The following is a 14,493-nucleotide window of genomic DNA, read 5'->3' as shown; positions in this document are numbered from 1 at the left end:
AGCAAGATGGTATCTCATTGTTGTTTTGATTTGCATCTCTCTAATAGCTAATGATCGTGAGCATTTCTTCATATGTTTGTTGGCCATCTGAATATCCTCCTTGGTGAAGTGTCTATTCACGTCTTCTGCCCATTTTTAAATTGGATTATTTGTCTTTTTGCTATTGAGGTGTTGGAGTTTTCTATAAATTCTAGAGATAAGTCCCTTGTCAAATATGTCATTGGCAAATATTTCTTCCCAATCAGTAGGTTCTCTTTTGACTCTTTTGGAGAAGTCTTTGGAAGCACATAAAAATTTAGTTTTTAGAAGATCCCATTCATCTAGTTTCTCTTCTGTTATTTATGCATTTTGGGTTATGCTTGATAGTCTATTTATGGCACATATTAGGGCCCCTAAATTTGCCCCTAGTTTTTCCTTGAGGAACTTTATAGTTTTAGGTTCACATTTAAGTCTTTGATCCATCTGGATGTAGTTTTTGTGTATAGTGTGAGGTACAGATCTTGTTTCATTTTTCTGCAAGTGGATCTCCAGTTTTGCCAGCACCATTTATTAAACAAACATTCTCTTCCCCATTTAATGGATTTTGGCCCTTTGTCAAAGATCAGCTGACCATAGGTCAATGGATCTATTTCTGGGTTCTCAATTCTGTTCCCTTGGTCTATGTGTCTATTGCACTTTTGCCAACTGTGGCTGTATAGTAGGTTTTGAGATCCAGCAGTGTGAGACCTCCTACTTTGTTCTTCTTCAATAGTGCTTTGCTTATCTGTGGTCCCGGCCTGAGAGATTCTAAGGCATAAAGTGCACAGAGTTCCTGGGTGGTGCAAAAGATTAAGTGCTCAGCTGCTTAACTGAAAAGTTGGAGGTTGAAGTCCACCCAGGGGTTCCTGGGAAGAAAAGCCTGGCAATCCACTTCTGAAAAATCAGCCATTGGAAACTGTATGGAGCACAGTTCTACCCTCACACATGAGGGATCACCATGAGTTGTCATTTACTTGCTGGCCACTGGTTTTGTGAAGTGTGTGCACCAAGGCTCTGAGCTGTAGCCAGGGCCAGCCTCGTGGCCATGTGCCCCACGCAATTGTACAGGGCTCCAAGCTTAGAAGGACCCTCCACTTGATTTAATGTTCTGTGGTCACTGTTTTGAAATTCTTAATTTACTCTGAACAAAGCACCTCACATTTTCATGGACACTCTAGGCCTCTCAACTCATTGCTGTTGAGTCAGATCTGACTCACAGCGATCCTTCCTTGGGTTTATGAGAGTGTATCACCATGGAAGTAGGTTGCCCAACCTTCCTTCTGAGGAGTGGCTGGTGGGTTTGAACTGCCAGCCATCTGGTTTGCAGTCAAGTGCCTTAGGCACTACGCCACCAGAGCTCCTCCAACTCTAGCCCTAGGTCTCCTCAAGTGTAAAATGCAATGCAGAATCCCTGAGTTCCTTCCTCCTTATGGAGATCACATAGGACCAGGCTAGGCACATGCTTTGTCAGTTGAAAATGCTGTGAAAACATCAGGCATTTCTTATCCAAGACCCAGCCAGACTCGTGGTCAGGTCCAAGTTGGGTGTGACCCCCTTACTCCACGTGGTTCTGTCTTTCGGGCCCAGCTCCCCACAGGACAGGCAGGTGGGGAAAGCAGGAGTAGAAAAGGTTGTGTCCTTGCTAAGTGGTTGCAACTCAGGCCGATGCCTAGTGAGGTGGTGGGGGCTGGGAAGGAAAGAGCTTGGCTCTCGCAACAGAGTAAGTCCAACTTGGGGAGAAGGACCAAACCAGAGGGTAAGTAACCTGCCAATGGTTGCCCATCTGGGGAGCAGCAAAACCAGGCCCTGGTCCAGCTATGTGGGCCCAAGTGGAAGGTCCAGGCCAGGGGTAGGCGCCGGGCTGGGATGTGTGAAGGGTGCAGGAGACGGAGGTACCGGACAAAGTTAGGAGACTGAGTTCCTGTCCCAGCACAGGCACGAACTTGCTGAGTGACAGCAGGCAGGTCACTTCCCTTTTTTAAAAAAATTTCATTACTATTTTTAACAAAGTGTAATATGCAAATAATTCTTAAAAGTCAAATAATAACATAAGTGGCACTCTTGTCCTCTCTCCTTTTCCACCCCAGACACCCACTTTCAACTCCTTTAACCGTAGCTCATGAGAGTAAGCCCTGCGTGTCCAAAGCAGTGTGCATATGCTCGTTCTGGATTTGTTCTGGCCCCATGTTTTCTTCTTCTTTTTTTTATTTTATTTTTTAATTAAAAAAAAATTTTTTTTATTGTGCTTTAGGTGCAAGTTTACAGAGCAGAGTTTGTTTTACATTCAACATTCACTTACATTTGCTTTCACTCCCCAATTACCATCTCCAACCCTAACCTACTCTGCTCCCCTCCCTGCCCAGTAAACCACTCCCCTCATGCCCCTCATAGTTGCATTCCTGCATGTGCTGCATTTTCTCCTTGTGAATGTTGCCCCTCTGGTGCCCCGTGGTCGATTGCTCCAAGGGATGCATCTCCATAGAGTATGTGGGGGCATTACCCTGGGCTGAGTGGGCTGAGTGTCCATCTTATTTACTGTTGGTCTGAGAGCCAGTCCCTGGCAGTGAGTTTTATTCTGGCCCCACATTTTCATCTGGGCTGTGGCACTGCTCCTTGTCAGCTCACTGCTGTGCAGCTGCAGGGCCAGGTGGGAGTGGCAGGGACTAAGTCCCTGTGGCCGGTGCCCAGCTCAGGGCCTGGCCATGCTGCTGCTTAGATTGACGGGATGGGGGTGAGGGGTAATGAAAGTGCTGGTATCTTCAAAATCAGCTGTGGGGTGGAGGTGGGAAGCAGGGAGAGGAAATGTAGGGGGAACAGATTGCTTGGGTGCGGAGGCCTTGACTAGAGGGGCCCTCAGGGATCTCTGGGCCAGGCTCCCAGCTCCAGCTGCCCACTGGAATCACATGGGGAACTTTTACAGCTACAGAGGATCCAATGGGCAGGTCTGAGAATCCTGGATCTAGTCCAGTCTCTGATTTATGCAATGCAGAACCTGGGGCTCAGCAAGGAAACTCTTCCCCAGTTTCACTCCTTCTTACAGCTGTGTTACTTACTTACCCTCTCTGTGCCTCAGTGCCCTAGTCTGTACTTTGAGGGCACTGATGATCCTGATGGTGCTGTGCCTCCCTCCAGGAAGTGACGTAATGCATGCAAAGCCCTCTGCACTAGGCGTGAGCTCAATGAACACAGCTTTACCTTCCAAGTGATTCTTCAGCCAGGTTCTCATGGCCCCTCCCCTCAACGCCTTAGCCTGAGCGAATTTTCCCCCACCCTGTCAGCCCACGTCACCTTCTCCAGCCCTGGCCCACGTGTCTCTCTTGCTGGAAATCCACATGGATGCCCCTGCTTGACTGCTCCTCATCCTGTCTGCAGGCCCAGTGTCCAGAACTCTGTCCCCCTGGGGCAATTTGCACTCAGGTCACTTTGGACCCACAATCAGGACCCCCTTCAGACTGAAACCATCAGGTTCCCCCAGGCCACGCAGTGGAGAGATGCAGAGGAAAATTGCCCCCTCAGCCATGGGGCAGGGACAGGGGAGAAACAGGGTCCAGCACTGCAGCATCCCGGGATCGTTGTCCTGACAGTGGGTCCAGAGCTGAGGCACAGCCCTGTAGGCCTCAGGGTGGACCCCAGGCCTTTCAGATGAAGATAGGGCCTGAGCGCCATTCCCTCTCCCGCCACCTTCATGGGGTCAACTTAATAAGAGAGAATGAGGCTCAGAGAAGAGGCCTGCAGTGGCCTGGAGGGGCTGGCCCTCTCAAAAACACTGTGTGGGGTGGTTGGCCCCGTCTTGGAGGATAGGACGGAGGTCAGTCCAGTGCAGCTCCAGTGCCTCTGGGAACAGAGGTCCCAGGGGCTCAGGCCCAACTCATATTGGACTATTGTGAGAATCCCAGACTCCAGGGCAGAGTGGTGCCCACCCTGGGAGCCTGCTGGCTTTCTTCTTTCCTTCATCCTCATCAGCAGCCTGGCCACCTTCACCTTCTTTGGGAACAGCCCCTTCATGTTCCTTGTCAGTGGCTATCTTTCTCCTGGGCATCTGTGGTCAGTGTTGGCACTGGGCAGTATTGGAAGAACCCAGGCTCAGGACTCAGACAGGCCTGCTCCAATTCTAGCTCTGCCACAAGTGAGCTGTGTGCCATTAGGCAAGTCACCTGCCTTCCCTGAACCTCATGTTCCTCAGCTGTAAAATGAGACCAAGGCAAGATCCACCTCTATGGTCCACAGTAAGGACTGAAGGAAACAATACTTGTGAAATGCAATGCACACTGCTTGGCATATAGTGGGTCCTCAACACCTGGCAGTTTCCTACCATTCCTACAGGAAGCCTTCCTGGATTGATCAAAGGAATCCCAGCTCCCAAGCCTTGGGAGTCAGCATCTGCCCCTATAGGAGAAGGAGGGCAAATTCCAAGGTTAAGGTTTCAGTTTCCTATATTCTGAGATCATTGGTTTGATCTTGAGAAAAACTTCCTGGTTGGGACAGAGAGTGATCCCTGTGAGTCTCCAGGAAGCCAGAGTGGCCTCCAGGACAGGTGGCAGGTACCACAGGACAGAATTCAGCTTTTTCTGACAAACCCTGACAGTGGGCTGGGACCAGAGCAGCCAGATCTCTTCACTACCTTCTGGGCTCAAATCCCCAAGTCTGCCTCTTACCAGGTGGATGACTCTGGCTCATTTCTTTGCCCTTAAGTGCCTTTTTCTGTGACATGGGGTAAATAATACCTACCTTCCAGGACATTTGAGAGGATTAAATGTAGCAAAACATCTCTGTCAAGTGCCCGATACTTAGCAGTTCCTCAGTAAACTGTTATTTCCTCCTGACCGAAAGGGGGGAAATGAGGAACAGAATCTCAAATTCTCATGGAATCCATTGAGGCCAGATAACCTCATGAAACTATTACCCTTGGGAAATCTTTAAATCTTGAATCAACTATCATCTGAAGTCCTCTTTGAACCAAATAATAGTTGAGCCTAATTAGAAAAGAATGTCTGTATTAAACATTATAATCTCTTGAACAATTATCTATGTGATCAAATTGACAACAGCAATGAGGAAGGTATGAGAATCTTAGGGGGCAGTGAGTTTGTGTCAATGACAGCAAAATAGAAAAGGTAGAGAAAGGTGGAACAGCTTGAGGAAGGTAACCAACGTCACTGACTTTTACACGTAGAAATTGTTGAAGTGGTGCACATGTTGTGTATATTTTTACCAAAATAAATAAAGTTATTTCCTTCCTTCTCCATCATGCCTGTGTATGAAAGAATTCTGACAACCAAACTGTAATTATTCAGAAGTAAGGAACTTATTTTCCTACTCAACTTTTAAAAAGGAATGATATTAAAATCTGACCCCACTAGACGGAAAAAATAGTCAGTCACCCCACAGACGGGGACTCAGTCCTCTAAACCTTCATAGTGCCTCATGGATGCAGGCCTTGGGCCTAAGGACAACTTGTCCCTTCCCCCTTGGGGAAGGGGGACTGAGCCTGGAAAGCTTGGGAGGGATTGGGTCCCCACTTGGGAAAATGGAGCATCTTTTCCTGCCTGGGCCTTTTTCTAAACCTGAGGATTGTTGGGAGTAGCCTTGCCCCTGAATGGACCCTGGGTTGCGTAGGGAACTCAAGGAATTGGAGCCCAGCCATTGTCAATGGCAGCAGACAGTCAGTTTGGGTCATGGGAATGGAAGAGCACCTGAGCTGTGGGCACTGTTGAGTCATTAGCTGTTGGAGATGGGAGATTAAAGAGCTCCGAGAGCTGGGGCGGCATAAACGAGAATCAGGACTATTTTTGAATGCCTGATCTGTGCATTATGACATCACCGAGTTTTCACAACACTGCAAGATACTATCTCCAATTCACGGATGTTCAGGAGACGAAGGATCGCCTGGCTGGTGAGCAGTGGTGCTGAAATCTGAGTCCACATTGATCAGACCTGAGAGCTTTTGCACGAATCACCGGGCTCCATGGATGCTGAGCCCCAGTCAGCTCACTGCCCTGACCCTCCCTTCCAGCCCACCTGAGCTCTCCTGGCTCTTCTCCAAGCAGGCCCCCACTCAGTCAAGGGCCAGGCTAGGAGTCAGGATACACCTGCTCCAAGAGACATGGACTAGTCACTTAATTCCCCTGAGGCTGTTTCCTCATCTGTGAGATGGGCCCATAATAACCCCCTGTGCCTCTACCCAGTCAGGTGAGGTGCAAATGGGATGACGAATGTGAAGGAACCTTGTAAACCGGCACATTAAAAATGGAAGGAATTCTGTTTAGGACATCAAAGGGGTTCCTCTTGTTAAGTTGGTGACCTGTCTCTGAAGCAATAGCCAGGGCCCAGGTAAGGTAACCACCCCCTTGGGACAGCTCAGAGAGATCAGGGTCATCTCTAAGAGCCTGAGGGAACAGACAGGAGGCAGCTGCAAAGAGGACAGGAAGGCAGGAAGAGACTACCCAGCCAGGGCACCCTTGCCCAGTTGCAAACCACCTTCCAAAATCTCATCTCTCTTAGCTCAAGCCTCTCACAGCCTCACGGGGGAAGTGGGGCAGCAACATTGCTCTTCCCATTTTAGAGACTGAGAAAATGAGGCTCGGAAGGGAGACAAAGGTCTCCCAGCAAGTGAGGAGAGAAACCAGGGCTCAGACGCACATCAGGAATGTGATTACAGTCTCTCCTGTCCTGCTGATCGCTGGGATACCAGATTTCAGCATTTCTAAAAAGCAGGTCCTGCTGGTTGAGATGTCGTATCATGCCAGGTTCTGTGCTATGCCCTCCTTTATTCTTTAACATGGTCCAATTATCACCCCATAATATGATGAAAGAACTAAGGCTCAGAAAAGATGGAGCCTGAAAACGAGTTCAGGTCTGAGTCCAGAGTCTGTTTATAACCACCATCATAGCCTTTCCATTGAAGTGAATGCTATGATCCAGGTGCTCACCTGAACCCTCCCCTTATCCCAGTCGGCTCCACCCTCCCTCAGCCTTTTACCATAGGGTCATTTCCAGCCGCATTCCTGACCCCATTAAACCAAAAATAAAACTCACTGCCATCGAGTCAACTCTGACTCATAGCCACCACCACTGGGTTTCCAAAGCTGTAAATCTTTACAGAAGCAGACTGTCTCATCTTTCTTCCATGGAGTGGCTGGTGGATTTGAACCACCAACCATTTGGTTAGTAGCCAAATGCCTTAACCAGTACACACCAGAGCTCCTTCCTGACTTCTGTTGTCTATTTCCAGCCTATCCCAGACCCTCCATGTGACCCATTTTATTGCCTGCACAGATGTTCTTGCTGTCTTCATTTACCTGTTTACTTGTTTGTGTCTCCTTGTTCGCAGTGTCTCCTACACTAGATAGTGTGAGCAGGGCCTTCTGGGCGGGATCACTCTGCACCAGCACCTACCACAGTACCTCGAATACAGTAAACACTCAAAAGCTAAACAGAGAAAAGAAAATGAGAGAGAAATGTCAATACCTGAAAAAAAGAAAGAAGAGCACATGGGTCAGGCCTTGATATTGCCCAGCCCTGGCTCTGCCATGCTTCAGAAGGCTCTGGCTGGTGGCCCATGTAGCCCAGGCAGCCTTAGCTACACTGAAAAGCAGACTTGAAGCACCAGAAGGTAATGAGACTAGATGGGATTGGAAGGTGCTTGGTAACTCATGGTTAGGGGCTCAGGGACAGACACAACCTGCCACATCCCTGTCCTTAGCCCAGAGTCCCAAGTCAGGGCCAAGAGAGTATCAGCCTGGACTGCTAACATTACAGACATTTAGCATCCCTGGTCTGCCACCTGGGAGCTCTGGTGGCTAGTGCCTAAGGCATTTGACTGCTAACCAGAAAGCTGGCAGTTCAAACCCACCAAACACTCCTTGGAAGGAAGGTTGAGCAATCTACTTCCATAGCGATACTACCTCGGAAACCTCGAGTCGACTAGAGGGCAGTGAGTTTGGTTTTTGTTTGTTGGTCCCCCACTTATCAAATGTCAGGAGTGATCCTCAACATTGGGACAATCAGAAACTCCTCCATAAAATGCTTAAATGTCCCCTAGGGGGCAGTATGCTCCTGTTGAGAACAACTGCCCAATACACTTTTCAGCACCTGCTTTTCATTTTAACTCTTGGAGATGCTTTTACAACAGGACACAGAGGCCTGCACACCCTTCATGGCTGGGTGGTACTCCATTATACGGAGGCACTGCCATCCACTTAACAGGCTCCTTTCTGTGGAAGAAGGCTCCTTCCCATCCTGCTGTTGCAAGTAAGGCTGCAATGAAGAAGGCCCAGGTCAGATGGCATCTCACACATGTGTGAGTGTACTGTTGCTGCTGCTATTAGTTGCCATGGAGTTGATTCCAACTCTTGGTGACCTCATGTGTGCAGAGCACAACTGCTCCACAGTTTTCCAGGGTGTGACCTTTTGGAAGCAGAGTGCCAGGCCTTATTTGAACCACCAACCATTTGGTTAGTAGCCACCTCTGGTGGGTCTGAAGAGCCAACTTCTGGTTAGCAGTCCAGTGCTTAACCATTTGTTTCACCCAGGGACTCTAGAGGAATTCTTAGAGGTGGCCAAGTGGGGCCACAGGGTTTGGGCATTTGGGATCTGGACAGTAATGGCCCCAACGTCCCTCCTATGGAGGTGGACTAGCCCCTCCTCCCTGAGCTGAGCCTGAGAGAGCACAGGTTGGGGGAAGCAATTCTGGAAGGACTTAGCCGGGGCCCTTCACCCCCCCCCCCCCGGGGAGTTACCTCCTTAGACCACATCCAGCTCTCCCAGCCCCACCCATGAAGCCTTGGGTGTCTAGAATTCCCCAATCCACTTACTTTCTCAGGTATTGATGTGGGGGTACAGAGGCCTTTCTCCCATGGACCGACCTTGCTATTGTTGTTTTGTGGTGGTGTGTCATTGAGTCGGACCCAACTCATAACAACCCCTCTTTGGGTTTCTGAGGCGGTATCACTATGGAAGTAGATTGCCCAACCTTCCTTCTGAGGAGTGGCTGGCTGGTGGGTTTGAACCGCCAGCTTTCTGGTTAGCAGTCAAGTGCCTTAAGCACTATGCCACCAGAGCTCCTCCTTGCTGTTACATTTATTTATTTATTTTTAAGCTTCAAAATGAAGACAACTTTGTTGCTTTTTCTGATTCTATAAGTGATGTGTGTGTGGTGATGTATATGTATGTCAGGGAGGGGGGAAATTCCTCTCACCCCCAACTTTTTATTTTTAAACTTTTCAAAACTTTAGAAAAGTTGCAAGAATCGTATGCTGAGCAGTGGCATCACTGGGTGTCACTCAGTGGGGTGACTCACGGTGTCACTACCACCCCGCACGGACCAGACCACACAGAATCCTTAGTCACGTTTATTATCAATTTTAATCACAGAATAGTATGTGATCAATATAGCTCTAAGTTGCTTAAAGGAAATATTTCTTAGAGCATATGAATACTAACAACAAAATTGTTTTATAAAATCTTTCCACATTGAATGACTGAGTGGAAGCCTTTTTTTTATTTTTCTCTGTCTTTTCTTTTAATTACTACTTTATTATCAAAAAAAAGTTATTGATATAGGTTCACAAATACTAATTAGCACAATATTGTAGCTAATATACCAGAAAATTTGACAAAATCAGCAACTGTTAAAAACACTGGCAGCAACCGAAACACATGCTTGTAGTGTGCAGAAGAAACCACATGACTCCAAGCATCATTGTAATTGGTAATAATGACAGCTCTGACCTGAGCAAATTAGAAGGTTCAAAAAGTAAATTGGCAGAGTTTTAGACTCGTATGCTGTTGTTGCTAGGTGTCATCAAGTCGGCTCTGGCTCACAGCGACTCCACGTACAACAGAACGAAGCACTGACCGGTCCTGTGCGACCCTCACAATCCTTGCTATACTGGAGCCCATCATGGCAGCCATTGTGTCCATACGTCTTGTTGAGGGTCTCCCCCTTTTTCTCTAGCCCTCTACTTTACCAAGCGTTATATCCTTCTCCAGGGAATGGTAGGTATATTGATACATACAAGCTGGATTTACAAAAATGTTTTTGTTGTTATATATATATATATATATATACACACATACATACATTTCTGCTGCAACACTGCAAAAAAAAATTTTACAGACATTGATGTCACTCCCTCTGACAATGTCACTTGGTGCAGTCCGCATTCCCCGCACGCCCCTCGGGACGCCACATACTGCCACCTCCATTCGTTGTGAGCGGGATGCTAGGTTGGCGCATGCGCGCGCGCTCTCTCGCCGCTCTGCTTAACCATTGGAGACTAAATTGCAGGCATCCTAAGTCTTCGTTCGCTTTTAAACATTTCAAAATGTACTTGCTCCTACATCGCCACAGTATGGTTATCACACTGCAGACAATTGATATTGAAAAAGAAACCATATCTACCCTATAGCCCTGCTTCCATTTTCTCCAGGTGTCCCAATAAAGCCCTTTACAAACTCCACCCCTTCCCACGCCCTGACCCAATCAAAGCTCAGAGTTTGCTGTAGCCTGCAGTTTGGAATTCTCCTCTCCATGAGGGCTCTGTGATTCCGGGGCAGTTCTAGGTCGGGACAACATTGACCCAGGACTCAGAGGTACCAAAAAAACAAAACCAAATCCACTGCCATAGAGTCAATTCTGACTCATAACAACCCCCAATGGGTTTCTGAGACAGTCAATCTTTACGGAAGTAGATTGCCCAGTCTTCCCTCCAAGGAGTGGCTGGTGGGTTTGAACCATCAACCTTGTTGTTAGCAGTCAGATGCCTTAGGCACTGTGCCACCAGAGGCACAGCCCCATAAATATCTTACTAGGCCCTGAGGGTGCAGGATGGAGGGGGCACTGGCCCTGCCCTGGGGCTTGTGCTGGAGGAATTCAGTCTCACAATAAGCGAGCTTCCTTTTATTTTCGCTCTCCCTGTGTGCAAAGACTGGTCCTCCTGTACCCACAATAACCCCTGTGCTGGTACTACTTCCCCCCCTTACCAGTAAATCGAGGAATCTCTGTTCTTCTATCTGTGTAAGAAGGCTGGCAATGGCCACATGGACTGAAAGATGTTGATTTTGGACGAGAGCTAGGATGTGGCCACCTCCTCCTTGAGCCTCCAGGCTTGCTCTTCCCGAGGAGGGGAGCTGTGAGCCAAAGTTCCCGAACTTGATAGGTATCTCAGGGCTCCTGTTCCACTCTACAGTTGTCACAGTCATCTTTGGGGGACAGCTTTGCCAGCTCCAGGGTGCCTCATTGCCCGTCCAGTAACCTCTCCAGTTGCTTAGGCTGCAGCCACCACACTGGACTTGGATCATGCCAACAATGCCCACAGTTTCCTAAGTCTCAGAGCATCTATATGGGAAGAAGGCAGGGCCAAAGATCTTCTCAGCCCTGGGTCCCTGGCAGGCATCACAGAGCTATTAGCTGACTGTTCATGTAGCTTCCACAGACATGTAAAACCCTTTGTAAACCAGGCAGAGTAGGGAATATCATCGCCTTTATTTGTGACAATGAAACTGAGATGGAGGGACAAATCTCAAAGGTATCCTATTTAAGATTATAGCAAGAATAAAAGCAGAAATGGAGTGAAAGTCTCTCATGTTACTGTTGGAGAATGCCAGGCTCAGAGGTCTCTAGGTTTGATTTCTTGCTGTGCTACTTTGTTGTTGCCTGACGCTGTCTCTAATAAGAAAGGGATATAAGAGTTATTACCCAAGCCTAGGATCATGGTGCATATTGGAGACAGAGGCTAGATCAGAACCCAGGCACTCTGGAACTTTCTGCACCATGTCACGGCTATTAACTAATGAAATCATCACATAATCGCTGGGAGATCGTAGCATTTCTCGCTAGTAATTACCACTCATTTTCTGAATGGGAAGGTTTAGACAGGTTGAGATACTTGCTAAAGGTCCAACTGCTGCAGGAGAAAGCAGTTTGGAGCCTGGTCCCTGCCTCCCACACGCTCTGGTCTTAAGGCAGGTCCAAGGTGCCTTCTAGCACACAGTACCTCTTGCCAGCTTTTGGGGCCAGAGGCCAGGCTAGCTAGATCCCACTGCAATCACCACGGAGCTTTCTGAATAAGAGAGAGGAAGGGTGGAGTGCCTCTGGAATCAGGCAGGTGGGGGTTTGAATTCTGGCTCCTTCACTTGGGTGACCTTAGTGTGACTTGACTTTTTGGCCCTCAGTTTCTCAGCTGTAAAATGGGAGATTGTGTGAGGAAGTTTGGGTTCTACTCCCCTCTTGGAAAGTCATTACATAAAGAACCTCAGTTTCCTGCTCTGTAAAATAGAATAATCTCTTGGCTGTTGGCTATGAAACTGTTTGGTAAACCATAACTTTGGGACTGAATAGGACCTTAAGGGGGCTGGAGTCTCTACTTGTGTCATTTCAAACCTCACCTGGCAGAGAGCAAGGAATGGAGTGGACGCCTTCTTTCCTGCCTTTTAGACCCAGCGGCCTCTTCACAGGTCAGATTACACTTTCCCTACTCCAGATTGCAAACCAGAGGATTGGTGGAGGTTGTCGGTTCAAACCCATCAACGACTCCGCGGAAGGAAGACTGGGTAATTTACTTTCGTAAAGATTTACCGCCTCAGAAGCCCAATGGGTGCTGCTATGAGTCGGAACCCACTCGATGGCATTGAGTGAGTGACCCCTAGACTGGAACTTCCAAGCCAAGGGGAGCAGCAAAGCCTTTTCTCAGGGAAAGCTGACGGTTGGCCCCTTGGAATCCACGTGCTACCCAGCGTCCGCTGGCTCCGAGCCCCAAGGCTACCTCTCCCGCGGGGAAGGGGTGGGGGAGAATGTGGTGACGCCAAAGTCAAGGCCTGCCCGCCTTAAAGAAGCAGGCTCACAACTTGTATGCCTTTTTTTTTTTTTTTTTTAGGACAAATACTCATAATGATGCAAAAGTTTTAAAGGCGAGGGGTACGGAGCTGGGCCAGGAGAGAGATGAGTCTTCCTGGGTAGCTGGATCAGAGGCGTCTAGCTGGATTCAAGCCTGATTGTCACTTGAGGAGGCAACGTGGTGTAGTGGAAAAAGTACCCGCCGATCACCTGCCAGGTTCTTAACGTCTATCTTTTTTTAGTAAAATGTCGCCTAAAGGAGCCCTGGTGGCGCAATTAAGCGCTTGGCTGCTAACTGAAGTTAGTGGTTGGAACCAGCCTCTTTCCAGGAGAAAGACCTGAGGCTTACTTCCATAGAGATTACAGCCTAGAGAACCATATGAGGCAGTTCTCCTGTGACATGGTGTCACTATCAGTCGAAAATTGACTCTATGGCACCTAACACCAACAAACTACCTCTCAGTTTTGAGACTTAAGAGAAATAGCCATGTTGAGTGGCCGGCATACTGTACCCAACCAAAGATGCCTGTCCCCCTGCCCCCCTGCAAATCCTGTATTTGTGCAAAGGAACCTATGGACCAAAGCAGTGTAGAAACTTGCCCAAGGTCACATGCATTTGGAATGGAGCTGGCTGAACCCGGGCCTTAGGCTGCCAGGCCAGCCTCCTGGGTTTCATCTAGTCTAGCCCACACCACATGGGCCCTACAGTTCACAGAAAGTGGTTTTGAAGTTGTGGCCTCATTCGACCTTCTGTAAATTGGTTGACGCTAACTCCTGGTAGCCACAAGTTGTTGCAAAGTTGTACAGCTTTAGCGGGAGTCCCACAAGTAGTGAATGCTAGGTGAATGTTTGGCAGCATTACTTCATCGCCACATAAGCTTGGAACACAAGTGCTAACCCTGCGGCATCGCAGGCAAGGGTGGAGGAAGAGGGGACAGGTCGCTGGCCACGCTCCTCCGGAAAGTTCGAGGGAGCGCAGAACTCCCAGGTGCACCAGGATGATGTCTAAGACAATAGTCGTTAGGTGTCCCGCTCCTACAGACTCTGTGTACAACAAAACGAAGCACTGCCGGTCCTGTGTCATCCTCACTGCTGCTGTTTGAGCCCATTCATGCAGGCACTTTGTCAACCCATCTCGTTGAGGGTCTTCCTCTTTTTTGCTGACTCTCTATCAAGCATGATGTTCTTCTCCAGGGACTGGTCCTTCCTGATAGCATGTCCAAAGAATCTAAAACGAAGTCTCCCCATTCTTGCTTCTAAGGCAGCATTCTGGCTGTACTTTCCTAAAACAGATTTGCTCATTCTTCCTGCAGTCCATAGTGTATTCAATATTCTTCACCAATACCATAATGCAAGCGCACCAATAGACTAAAGGACTCTATAAGCTGTCAAATGCGATGCAGGGGCCAGGCCGATGAAACGCGGAGCCAGCGACACCCGCGACCTTGGCGCGCCGCCCCCTTCCACCCCCAACGCAACGCAACCCAAGGCGCTTGGACTGAACGCCAGTTCCGGAGCCAAGCACCGTGGGATAGCGCGCACCAGGCGCCAGGGTGGGGGGAGGGGATGAGGACGCGAGTGGGCGGGACCGACGTAACTCCGGGCGTGCGGTCCGTCGGCCCGTGGCGGGCGCGGGGGGC

This window comes from Orycteropus afer, unplaced genomic scaffold, assembly GCF_000298275.1.
Source record: "Orycteropus afer afer isolate SDZICR_OR568_19922 unplaced genomic scaffold, OryAfe1.0 scaffold00495, whole genome shotgun sequence".
Taxonomy (NCBI): domain Eukaryota; kingdom Metazoa; phylum Chordata; class Mammalia; order Tubulidentata; family Orycteropodidae; genus Orycteropus; species Orycteropus afer.
Note: the sequence above shows the minus strand (reverse complement) of the source record.